General features: G+C 46.2%; 1 protein-coding gene across 6 annotated transcripts in view; it reads left to right on the top strand.

Moving 5' to 3' along the window:
• CLDN34 (claudin 34) overlaps positions 1-12,989 on the top strand; it is a 249,360-nt gene that overhangs the window by 36,088 nt on the left and 200,283 nt on the right. For 2 of the 6 annotated variants that reach the window (XM_085620453.1, XM_085620458.1), the window contains exon 2: positions 11,087-11,152. The exons of 1 other annotated variant lie outside the window; for it this stretch is intronic. The gene's annotated coding sequence lies outside the window, so the exon portion shown is untranslated. Of the gene's footprint in view, positions 1-3,892; positions 4,015-10,079; positions 10,191-11,086; positions 11,153-12,989 lie in introns of those variants that run through there. 3 more of the 6 variants (XM_085620456.1, XM_085620455.1, XM_085620457.1) reach the window with 3 other exon arrangements.

Genomic DNA, 12,989 nt, shown 5'->3' with positions numbered 1-12,989 from the left:
GATTGGAGCTGGACGACGAGGACTGGGTCTCTGCGGTGGCCTCCCCGAAAGAGGTGGCCATACCGGCCCGCCTTCGCTTCGTCCAGCTCAAGATACTCCATAGGGTCTACATAACGGGGCCACGACTATTGCGTATGGGCTATGCTGTGGACGGGTTGTGTAAGCGTGGGTGTGGTTCTTTGGGGACCTTTCTTCATATTTTGTGGGAATGCCCAGAGGTGGAGCGATTCTGGCGTGGTGTGCATGAGGTCCTGCGGGTGGTTACGCATGTGTCGCTACTGCCCGAAGCGAGGAGATGCTTGTTGAACGTGTGGGAACCAACCGACTACTCGGCGCCACAGACGTGGTGGGTGACTCTGGGATATATGGTGGCCAAGCGCGATATTGCTCAACTGTGGGGTTCCCAGAGGTCCCCGACTGTTTCGGCCTGGAAGGAAAATATGGACTGGTGCATGTTTCGGGAAAAGGTGGTGTATGTAGCGAGAGGTAAGCCTGGGACATGGGTGAAAGTATGGGGCCCCTGGAACGCCTACCGCGGGGGAATCTGTGCCCCGCCGTTATTGCCCGATCCATCGCCTGCCCCGTCCCCTTAGCCGGTTTAGCTCTCCGGTACCGGGTACGGAGTCCACCCAGTCCCTGTCCTGACCTTCTCCCCCCCTTGATACTCCTATGGATCGGTAGGGTCCCCCTTCTAGGGGAGCACATGCTGCTGTTTTCGATTGTGGGTTGCCTTGTGGTTTGATTTTTTGTTGTTATTTATGTTAAAAAGAAACCGTTATGTGGGATCCGGATGGTGTGGCCATCAACGCTGCTAACTCCTGTACGTTTTCCTTTGCCGCAGCATGCGTTCTACTGTGTGTATCATATGCTCCTCTTGTTTGCTAGCGGCCGGCCTGAAGGTTGTAGGCCCATCTTTGTATATTCTTTGAACTTTGAAATAAACAGTTTAAAAAAAAAAAAAAAAAAAAAAAGAAACCTGTGAAGAATGAGCAGAGGGAGAAAGACAAAGAGCCCTACCAGAAACGGCAAACATGAGATAAATAGAAAGAGATCTGTGAACATCAAGCGTCTACAGACTTATTTCCTCATCTGATGAAGGGATGAGAAAGACACTTGTAACTAATACCTGATATTGTACACAATAAAAATGAGATAAAACTTTAGGCAAAAAAATGTCTTATTAGGACAAAACCAACCTTGTCTAGAAAGGAAATTGCAAAAATGGCTCCAAAGCCAAAAGAGCCCCGAATTTCTAGAATCCGGTTACCTGAATAAATGGCCACCAAAAATAAAATTTTGGCCATAAGTATCTTAAGGTTGGATGGAGCCAAAGGTTTGAAGAGAGCCTTCTGCTTGTCTGTCTGAACCAGAGGTTTCTTCCAACCAGGGACCAGACAATGAATAACTGGACATCGAAGAAAAAAACTCTGAATGAGCGGAGAGGCTAAGGTTGAAATAGATTACAGTCCTGAAACTCTGAATGCCTGAATAAGCTGCCCATTGAATGCATACGATAGAAACCTGCAGTCCCAATGAAAAGCTATCCCACAATAAGTCTAACATCCTAACAAGCTCACAGGAGAAAGGATGAAGACCCTTAGAGGAGCACCATAACTAAGAATTACACAACTGACGAGGGTACATCACCAGGGTTAAACGGCATCTAGACAGTTGAATGCTGGCACTTCTGCTCCACAACGCAGAAACAACAGATTTAGCCTCTCAAGTTTCAGCCTCCAGCTAGCGTTGACTATGGGAGGCCGGAGAACCAATTGGAGGTCTGCGCAGAGAAGGATGAATCCCAAAGATCCAATGAGGACAAACAGTGAGTTGTAGGAAAAAAGGAAACCACATCTGATTCAGCATTGAGCTATCAAGTTCACTTTTGCATGATGATCCTGAATCGTTTTCAATAACTTGGGAATCAACTGGAATCGAGGGAATGCATACAGAAGACCGGAAAACCTGAGAATGTAGAGAGCATCAATCCCGCAGGCCCTTGCATTGGGTATCAGACTGTAAAACGTCAGGAGCAGTGTTCTGTTCTCTGCTGATGCTAAGAGGTCTAGCTAAGGTTGCCCAAACCTCTTTGAATTCTTCAAAAACATGGTTGGACCGAAACAGAGAGTTATCAATTAAGGACACATGTGATTTAGCTGGTCCGCAGGACCAGTCTCCCTCTTTGGAAGATACACTGCTATCAGTACAAAATATGTGTCTTGGCCCAAAGACAAATCACCTAAGTCATTATGGACATAGAGAGCATCCTTGCTCCTCCCTGAGGGTTGGTGTAGGATCTGACAGTCAGATTGTAGGTTTAAACACGAACTGACTGATGAAGTCGAAAGGGAGTTAAATGCAAAGGAATCTTCTGCAAGGCCTCCAGTTCTTTCCAGTTGTGTACCATTCCTCTCTCTGTCTGATTCCAAAGACCCTGAACTCACAGCTTTCCCCAGAGTTGTCCTCCATCCTTGCTAGCTTGCATCTCTCGTGTCCACCTGGAGTCAGATCAACTGAAAAGCACAGCTCAAATTCTCCTTAACCAACCACCACGGCAAGTCATGAAGCACCTCTGGAGATACACTGGGTGAAAATCCCCTGACACTTTCTGGACCAAAAACAGAAGTCAATAAATGCCTGATGTCTTTCTGAATCTGGAACAGTAAATATGGAAGACTTGTCCAACAGGTCTTAAACTCCTTTTAGAAGGGCAACTTGCTTCATTTTGCAGCGTGAAAGGGGTTGGAAAATGCTCTTAGTCTTTCTCGAAGGGTATTCAGTACCCAACTTCCATAATTTCTGAAGCACCAAGAGTCTGAGACTGATGTTCTCAAGGCTTTCAGGAGCCATCAGATTTCACTTCCCATCAGGAGGTCTGGAAAAGTGTTTGCATGAATGTTGGCATATTCAAGCTTTAGGGATCGCTGGAAGGGTTGAGAAAATGGAAGACAGGAAATGGGACTTCTCTGTAATAGGGGTCTCTCGGCCATGAGTCCTACTTCAAAGGGGCTGATTAGATGACTTGTTCACTGCTCTAGGGCCAAAAACACTTCTTGTACCAAAGGAATGTCCTCTCTCTAAGGATCATTCAAAAGTCATCACTTTTCTTGACTAACTACTCTAACAGAAGCCCAAACAACTTGGACCTTGAGAAGGCCAGTGACCAAGCACAGGTTTTTGTGCCACATCGGGCTTCCAGGAGCACACCCAAATGTGTATTCTGACAGCAATAGATGACCTTTGAAGCTGCAGTTTCTGCAAACAGTTAATAAAAGACAACTACATAAAGTTAAATTGCTGCTCCTTCAATGAGAGGCAGATGTAGAATCTAAGCCCTGGGGTATCTGTTTGACCAACAATGAAACGCCTTTCCAGAGAGACTGTATTTTAAGTTGTATAAGTATTACCTCAAATACCAAATTGTAAGTAGAGGAGGCTTGCTTTATTGCCACCTCCACCAGAGCTGCATAAAAGCAGTGCTTAATTTGTGCCGGAGTTTTCCGGTGCTTAGCACCGGCAATTATTACTTAGGGCTGGGTCCATGAAATACCTGCCAATTCATATGATGGTTGTCTCTCATTTTAGACCTTCATAATCGTGACAACAAACCCCCTGATGTTTCTCACCTGTGTATAAACGTTTAAAAATTCGATGCGGCGCCGAGGCTGCCCTCCTAATCATGAGGCACAGACACACACCACCAGAAACTGCGTGGATCCCTGCCTCAGGCAGCGTAACAGCCTGGTGACAGGTCAAGCAAACAAGTGCAGCGCTAGTGTGTTACAAATGACCACTCACGCTTGCAAAACAAAATTAGACCGTCCCTCGGCATTGAATCGTCAAGTCAGGTGTCCTGACTTGAACCAATACAGACTGTATCTACACTTTTCCCCCTCCCCAGCATACTGCGCAGGTGCAGCTCAGTTGATCAAAGCAAGCAGTGTTACGGACTCAGGACTCTTGAAGCTGCAGCAGGCCTCACGCTTCGGATTAATTAAAGGCAATGCTATGCCAGTAAGTATTGATTTTGTAACACACTGCTAATAGTGTAAAGTAATGGAGCTTAAAATGTACCATGACTATTTTCTGGGAGATCACGCGCTAGCTGCTACAGGTTGTGCTGCTGCTTCCTATTGTTTTTAAAAAGTGCTTTTAACTTTGCCTGTGTATTTTAAAATTGAAATTTACCCTGTGTGCCTCGCTCGCTCCGCTCCTACCCCGGTCCACCACAGGCTTGCCCGATTGTTGTGGAGGGTAGGGCGGCCAATCACCACGCTGGGAGGGTGGAGCCAGGGGTCAGCGCATCAGCCACTTAAGGCAAGGCTGCTTCCTGTTTGCTGTGGACGCGCGCTAGAACTTGATCGCGCTAACTGCTACAGGTTGTGCTGCTGCTTCCTATTGTTTTTAAAAAGTGCTTTTAACTTTACCTGTGTATTTTAAAATTGAAATTTACCCTGTGTGCCTCGCTCGCTCCGCTCCTACCCCGGTCCACCACGGGTTTGCCCGATTGTTGTGGAGGGTAGGGCGGCCAATCACCACGCTGGGAGGGTGGAGCCAGGGGTCAGCGCGTCAGCCACTTAAGGCAAGGCTGCTTCCTGTTTGCTGTGGACGCGCACTAGAACTTGATCGCGCTAGCTGCTACAGGTTGTGCTGCTGCTTCCTATTGTTTTTAAAAAGTGCTTTTAACTTTGCCTGTGTATTTTAAAATTGAAATTTACCCTGTGTGCCTCGCTCGCTCCGCTCCTACCCCGGTCCACCACGGGCTTGCCCGATTGTTGTGAAGGGTAGGGTGGCCAATCACCACGCTGGGAGGGTGGAGCCAGGGGTCAGCACGTCAGCCACTTAAGGAGATGTATTTCCGGACGCGCAGCCAAAGCCAAAGGCGCGCCTAAGGCAAGCCCGTCTGCGCCCGCCCGCGCCTGTGCAGCGACCGGCGCCGGGAGTGTTGCCGGTTGCCCTTTAACCTGGCGAACTTGCTGGTCGAGGTCTCAACTATTAGCTTTGAGGCCATTGCCCGGCTGTGGTAATACCAAATGCAACCCTGCACAGCTACTCACTAAGCACTTTGCATGTAAGGACTGTTCCTTCTCTCTCACCTATGTATCAGACAGTCCGCGAGTATGTAGCATAGAGAAACCTCACCAAGCACCACCCAGAAAAATAAAAGCCTGCTTACTCAACTGCCGGTCTCTCCCTAAACACGCGGGCGACATCTGGCTATCTCTTACATCTCACTCATGGGACGTGATGTTCCTGACTGAGCCCTGGCTCAGACACGTCCAAACCTGATATCACCCTAGCAATCCCCCTGGACTACCACTTTGCAGGGATTAGTCGGCCAGGTACCAAAGTGGGTGGAGGAATCGCCATAATATTGCGAAAACAATGGAACGTCACATCTAGGAAACTAGCTAATTCCGGCCCTATCGAAGCCATGTATTTTAGTATTTCAGACTCAACGCATCTGATTCTTGCAGGAGCCTTGATTTACAACCCTCTGGTCACACAACCTTCGTATCTCTCGGAGCTACTAGTGACCCTAGCAGACCTATCATTGAAACACCCCCACTTTACCATTTTTGGCGATTTTAACCTGCACGTGGATGATATGTCATGCCCAAAAGCGAGATCTCTAGTAGAAACTCTGGAGGGTATAAACCTAGACCAGAGAATCCACAGTCCTACGCATAAGGCGAGTCACACTCTGGACCTCATATTTACGAACTTACCGGTCCTCACTACCCTGCAGCCACTTCCATTGACCTGGTCCAACCACTTTTTAATCCCGTTTAACCTGACCGCCATCCCCCTGCTGGCCACTGACAGCAGAAAGGAGGGCTTAGGGAGAAAGTGGTACAAAGTCACTTGTGACAAAATGGAGCCCAAATTAGCCAACCTGAAATGGCACTCCTCGGATGATCTAAACGCCGATGTTGAGAAGTTTAATATATACCTCTCCACAGTTGTTGACACTATTGCCCCCTTACAACCCATCTCCTCGGCTCGGTCTAAACCCTCTGCCCCCTGGTTATCTCCGATGCTACGTGAAGAAAAAAGTAAATGTAAGAAGCTCGAACGTCGATGGTGACTAAATTATGACCCTTCTGCTAAGGTCATTTACAGAGCTGATGTGAAAAAATTCCACACACTCAAAAAGGCCACCATGAAAGACTACTTTGCCAATAAAATTACTTCATGCGTAAAACTCCGCCAAAACATTATATCAAATTGTGAAGAATTTTACTAAACCGACTGCCCTCACTTGTCTTACAAAACCCAGTCAAGAACTCTGCGATGGCCTCTCTGACTTTTTTCACAATAAAATTATTAATATATTCTCCTCCTTTAAACCCACGGAGAGGGCAGGTGAGGGCACACCTCCTCAGGATCCTATCCCCTCCAACGCAAGATTGTTCCGTGCCTTCAAAGCTATCCAACTTGACACTGCTTTATTAAAAACACAGCGGTGCAAATCAGGCTCACCTCTCAACCCGGTTCCTGCTCAGGTGTTTACGACCCTTGCCCCAGCTATTATTCAACCGTTAATTTCAATTTGGAATTCATCTCTCTCCTCTGGCCAATTCCCTATAAAATGGAAACAAGCCATGCTGATCCCTATCTTTAAAAAGTCAGAAGCTGATTCGTCAATCTACTCTAACTATCGACCTATATCACTTTTACCCAAACCTGCCAAAATATTAGGACAAGTTGTGCAGGAACAGCTGGCCGACTATTTAGAGACCCAAAATCTCCTCCACAACTCACAATCAGGTTTTAGAGCCGGCTATAGTACGGAGACTGCACTATTAGAGGTCACTGAAACTATTAGGGAAAGCGTTGACAGAGGCGAGGTAGCCATGCTGGTACTCCTCGATCTGTCCGCAGCTTTCGACACCGTCTCGCACTCCATACTGTTGGACAGACTCTATAATATAGGGATTCGTGACACACCTTTGGCCTGGATTAAATCCTTTCTAACGGATAGAATGCAACAGGTGTGGTGTCACCCCTTTATGTCCAAAGTCAAAATAATTCCCAGCTGCGGAGTCCCTCAAGGGTCGGCGCTCAGCCCCCTTTTTTTTAATGTTTACCTGTCACCACTGGCAAGGGTGGTGGAGGCCTCTGGAGTCAGAGTGGTCTCTTATGCTGATGATACACAGCTTATTTTTTCCTTCAGAGACCACTCTGACACTGGACTATCTAATTTTAAAACCTGCCTTTCTAACATTGTATCTTGGATGACCTCCAATACCCTGAAGCTAAACACCGACAAAACTGAGGTGCTTTTTTTTAACCAAAAATCCCCTCTACTTCCATCCTTTTGGTGGCCGTCGGAATTAAACCCTCCCCCTTCACCTGTCAAAACTGCCCTTAATCTGGGCTTTCAAATTGATAATGAGTTGTTGGGTAAGACCCAAATTCATAAGGTCACTTCTGCCTGCTTTGGCAAACTGCGCATGATAAAAAAAGATGTCCCCCTATTTGCCCACGGATTCTATGAAGACTATCGTGCATGCTCTCATTACTTCCCACCTGGACTATTGTAATAGCCTTTACGTGGGTGCACCTGCATATCTCCTTCACCGACTTCAGATGGTTCAAAACGCGGCAGCCAGGTTGATCTGTAAGGTCCCTTACCGCCACTCGATCTCCCCTCATCTGAATAACCTCCACTGGCTTCCGATTTCCTCACGCATTCAGTTTAAAGCCCTGGTCCTGACGTTCAGGGCCTTGAATGGTAAAGGACCAGGATATCTCAGACATAGACTGAAGCGAGTTCATTCCTCTCGAGCGCTTACATCTAATCACCTCCGTCTTCTGTTCCCCCCCAGGTTCTACAGATCTAAGAAAGGTGGCAGAGCCTTTGCAGTGATTACTGCAAGGCTATGGAATTCCCTCCCACTCAACATCCGTATGATCGACTCAGAATCTCAGTTCAGAGGTAAACTGAAGACATGGCTGTTTGCCAGCTACTAGTTTTTATGTTCTCTGCTGTTGCCGTCCTCAGCGCCGGGACACCCCCGTTGGGGGTAGCCGCGCGCTTAACAAATTTCTTAATAAATAACGTGGGTGATGCTCACTGTATAAAAGTCGTTAAAATGTTGTATTTTGAGTGTGATTCCCAAAGAGCCCGTGATATGCCATTAATGTCTCCCTCTCTCTTGATCAGAGCTCTGACATGCTGAAGGGAATAACGCAGCGTGGCCCCACCGTGAATGTTATCTTTGCTGCCATATTGAGAAACTTCAATCCAGTTTCGAAAAAAGAAAACAAACCTAATTTCCCAGATATTGCTCTACACTTCAACCTCCAAATATCGCATACGGATCACCTCTCATCTTAGAACTGCATTGTTTCCGCACAAATGGGTGACATTCTCATGTGTGTGTGAAAAAGCAGTGGCAGTGTGCGCTCCCGCCGCGCCGCAAACTTTTTAAAATCCGATGCCTCACCACAGCTTCCCGCCTTATCATGAGGCACACACACAAACTGCCTGTAACCAACCTGCCCCACGTCTTGGTTTCAGGCTCTATTCTTGCATAGCCGCCTGGCCTAGAGGAGTTCAGTCTTTTTTCTCTCATAGGCGCCAGGCCCCCGTGTCAGGGAGCCTGGGCTCTATTCCTTCACAATCGCACAACTCTGTGTCTAGTGCCCGGCTCTGGTCGCTCATAGACGCCTGGCAGTTGTTTGAAGTCAAGGCTCTGTCCTCTCATAACCTCCTGGCTTCGAGGCTGGGCTTTGGCCTCCATTCCAGCGAAGGTGTCACGCCAGCGACTGCAGTCCGGGCTCTGGTCTCACATAGCCGCCCGGTAACTAGGTTCGCACATAACCTACCGGGCCTTGCTGCGGCGGGACAGTGGTGCACACAGATTTGACACCAAGCTGCTCGAAGCAGCACAGTCCTGTGAGGTTGTTACCCTGTCCAAAAAGTGCGACATAGTGTGCCAAAGAGCATCTTGTAGGCTGCAGTACAGCCAATTTCTGCAGCACAGCGTTGATTAAATTATGCGGCAAGAAATGGCAAATGGCGCGGCATTGTGCGGCAGTGCCCACAATTTTATGAACGACTACCTCACTACCAGCTGAAACTTAAGAAGAGTCAGTGAGGCACCCTTGGACAATTCTTAGGAAGCTGTTTAATTCACTGATGTGATATGCCATGCTGTGAAGGACCCGCAAGACAGTCAAATGGCAGCACAGAAGGCGGTAGTAACCTAAGAGGGAGTTTGGCTGTTACGTTCCCCTTCCTTATGTTACTGTATCACTGTATCTTATGAAAATATCTAGAATCTGCAATTTTCATCTGCGATAAGCTCGAGAACGGTGGCAGGTTCGGAATTTCTCCATCTGACCAGAAATAATTTAGATCTGTCTTTTTCTCCACACTGTGTGCACTTGGCTCAGTGAATATTTGCAACAGGCACCTTACACATGCCTGCACGGGGCCAGCTCTAGGGCAGAGTGACCAGCGCTACCGCACTGACTTTGGGGGCAGGGGGCGGCGGGAGAGGGGGCGCCGTTTTCTCAAATATATGATGGAGTTAAAAGCACCTGCTACAGTGTTCCTTGCCTCCAGCAATTTTCTGGCAAAAATAAAAATGTCAATATAACTGGTGATTAAAGGAGCTGATGGACAGAGAATCGAACTTCGTCTAGTGGAAGTTTACTTTTGACGCATCATAAGGTAGCGCAGAGTGTTTATGCTTCAAAGCACGTGCACCATGCAGATCACAATGTAACATAAAAAATTCAGTGGGACACTGTTTTTGTCGGGGAGATCCTTTTATTACTTGCAGTCTATAAGTTAAAATACTATTATGGAATATTGAGCTACTATGTCTACCTGTCACCAAGAGCTGCATGTAGAAATGCATGTGAGAGGGTGCGTTAAGGAGATGTGGGTGGGGGACAATAGAGTAAGTGGGTGGGGCCAGAGGTGGAAGTGGGTGGAGCTGAGGAAGTGGGTGTGGCCTCCCCCCTCAAAATGTGAGCACCTGCACTTAATCTTTTACAAATTAAGCACTGCATAAAAGTCATCATCGATATAATCACACCCTGTAACAGTAGCCCAGCCAATCGGAGAATCAACCTTGACAGCTCTTAATGGGATCTCATCAGCAACATTCTAATTACTCAATTGACTCTCCAAATCTTCCAATCATGTGACATCACCTTCCAGAGTGCTCCATGTAAGTGCAAGGACTCAAGTTCTTTCCTTTGTTGTTGTTTGAAGATGCTCCCCTCTTCCTCCTGTTGGGATGGTCCAGGGAAGGATAAGTTATCTCTTGTATGCTAAGGGTATTCGGAAAGTTCAGCACCCTGAACGAAACGACCTCTCACATCATCCTTGTCTGTGTCAATCATGATATCCCAATCTGGACCACCCCCATTGGGGTATCTTTGGGTCTGTAGGCTTGTCTCTTGCTTAAAAGGAGCCGCCACTACTGTTCCAATCAGTTTCTATATCCGCTGCATCGAGGTGGCAGCTTCAGGTGCAGGAGACTGCTTCTCAGCAGAAGCAGCATCAGGGAAGTCGCAGTGATGGTACTTTGGGCTGCCTTCCCTGAATTTTCCATGGCTGCCACAGCGAAAACACCTGCTGGAACAAACTTTGTACTAACTGGTTCGAATTTCTTTTTTTCGGCCGGTTACCATAGCAGCGTCTCATTGTAGTCCTTCCGACCTCTCGTGAGCTCCACCATTACAAAGTCAGGCTTGTGAGGGAACAGGGGCGCAAAATTCTTCTGTTTCCACTGACATTTTCAAAAGGAGACGGATGCTTCAGTACCAGCTTCTCCAAGTCGCTAAAGCGGACCTCGTTTTGAGGCAGAAATACAGAAAGTGCCACACTCGCTAAAGCTGGGCGATACACAGTTCTAGGAAGATATATAGGGAACTCTAGTGCAGACGCCAAAGGAAAAAAAATTAAATACAAATAAATAAACATATTAATATATTTAATGAAAAAAATTATAATGCACAACTGCGCTTCAGCAAGGCAGGAGCGCCAGTCGACAAGCCAATAAAATTAAATAAAAATGAAACAAGGAAGTTCTGATGAGTGCTTTGTCTTTTTGTATTCCAGGTGGAACCAAGATTAATGCAGGGAGTGTGCCACCTTGGAAAGGTTCTCTTGTTTAAGCATGGCTAGGTATGTGGCCTGTGAGGTGGTGAATTTGTGCTTAGCTTAAAGAATGAGACAAGAAGAGTTAATAGGAGTGTGCATTTTTTTTTAAATATTCTAAAGTTTGAAAAGTTCCATTTCCAATCTTTGCATACTTTGCCAAGTTTTCCCATTCTCTTTCGCCATCGCCTGCACAATGTTTTTTTCTCAGCTTTGCCAGATAATTTGCACGCCAGTAGAACACTACCCAGACACATAGAACCCACACTAGTAACATGCATAATTCCATTCTGTATAATGTATGCACAATTTTTCTTTGCAGCTCTGCAAGTTTACGTTACATTTGTGAGCTTGTCTATGCACAGTGGCATTGAACCAGTTGCAGTCTGCAGTTTCATCGTTAGAATAAAATAAAGAAAAGTCAGATGCAAATTGTTGCAAAACGTATGCTTTTCACAGAGATATCCTGAAAATAAATCCTTTGCAGCCTATGCTCTTTTCAATAGATCTTCGTGAATCCTGAAACAAAAAAAAGCCTTTGCAACTTTGCCCACAGTTACAAACAATATTTACCTCAGTTTCCACTACCATTAAGCGATAACTGTAATCTGCAGACCCAGCTACACCGACAGGCAATACAGTAAAAGAGTACAGGTGTCCCTCAGCTTGTCTCTGTCTCCTCCAGGCACTTTCTGCTGGAAATGCACCTGAGCGGTGTAATTGCATAGATACTGGATTGCTTAAACAAACACGGCTCATATTTTCTGACATTTGCGACAAGAGAACTAATCTCTTTCAACCGGAAGCCCAAAATCACTTTAGTTAATTTTTAAATCATATATTACACTATTTAGGGAGCGTTCAGAGGCGCGGAACTGGCGCCAGTTAAAAAGTAACCCAAAGGGGAGCTGAGACAATGAGTGACGCTGAAGCCTTCCCAGATCCCTCATGTATTTCTCAATATACTTCAAATGCATTCAGCAGCGACCAGGAAATAATTAACAAAATGACAAGTTTTTTTCCACAAAATTAATCAATTGTTAGCTTGAAGTGAATATCCTATTCCTTTTCCTGCAAATAACTGCTGGATTTCTTCACATTAGACATTAAAATATGGTATGCTTTCAGGTGAGCAGACAAGGAATATGGCAGTGCTTAATTTGTAAAATAATAAGTGCTGAGGCCCAAAGTTTTTCTTCAGAAGTATACGGTCAGTGCTATCAGATGTCGGGGGGCCAAATTCGAAGGCTGCAGAGTGTTCATTCCACCTCAGACCGGGAGCGGCCCCTGCAGGTAAGAGCGGTGGGGTGAGGGGGCGGATTGGGGGGGAGTCAACAGACGAAGACGAGGTAACATAAACTTAAAAAAAGAAAAACACTTATCTTCCGCTCACCACATCACAGGGTTGGCAATGTGGTGAGCGCAAGGTAAGTGGCTTTCTTTTTTTAAATTCTATTTTACCTCATCGTCGTATGTTGACTTTACTCCCCCTATCCCCGCCCCGCCCCACCGCCTTTACCTGCACTGGCCGCTCCTACCTCAGGCCACTTTTATCCACCAGCAAACACTCCATACCTCTTAATCGCATCCCTGCTTTCTCACTTTGTTACTGTTTTTCATCTTTTTTTCCTTCTTCTTTCCAGTTTTTGGGTTTTTGGGGTTATCTTTATTTATTTATTTATTTATTTTGACGGTTTTGTATAGCGCGAACAAGACCCTGGCGGGTATCAGAGCGCTTTACATAGCAAACATACGAAAATGAAAGACATGTACATATAAATACAAAGAATTATGTGAATACAGTAAACAGAATACAGAGATTGGCACATAACTACAGGAGTGTATAGGATAAGTTCAAGTGAAT

The sequence above is a fragment of the Triturus cristatus genome, chromosome 8, assembly GCF_964204655.1.
Source record: "Triturus cristatus chromosome 8, aTriCri1.1, whole genome shotgun sequence".
NCBI classification, from domain to species: Eukaryota; Metazoa; Chordata; class Amphibia; order Caudata; family Salamandridae; genus Triturus; species Triturus cristatus.
The sequence above is the reverse complement of the archived record's forward strand: the minus strand, read 5'-3'. Positions and strand labels throughout refer to the sequence as shown.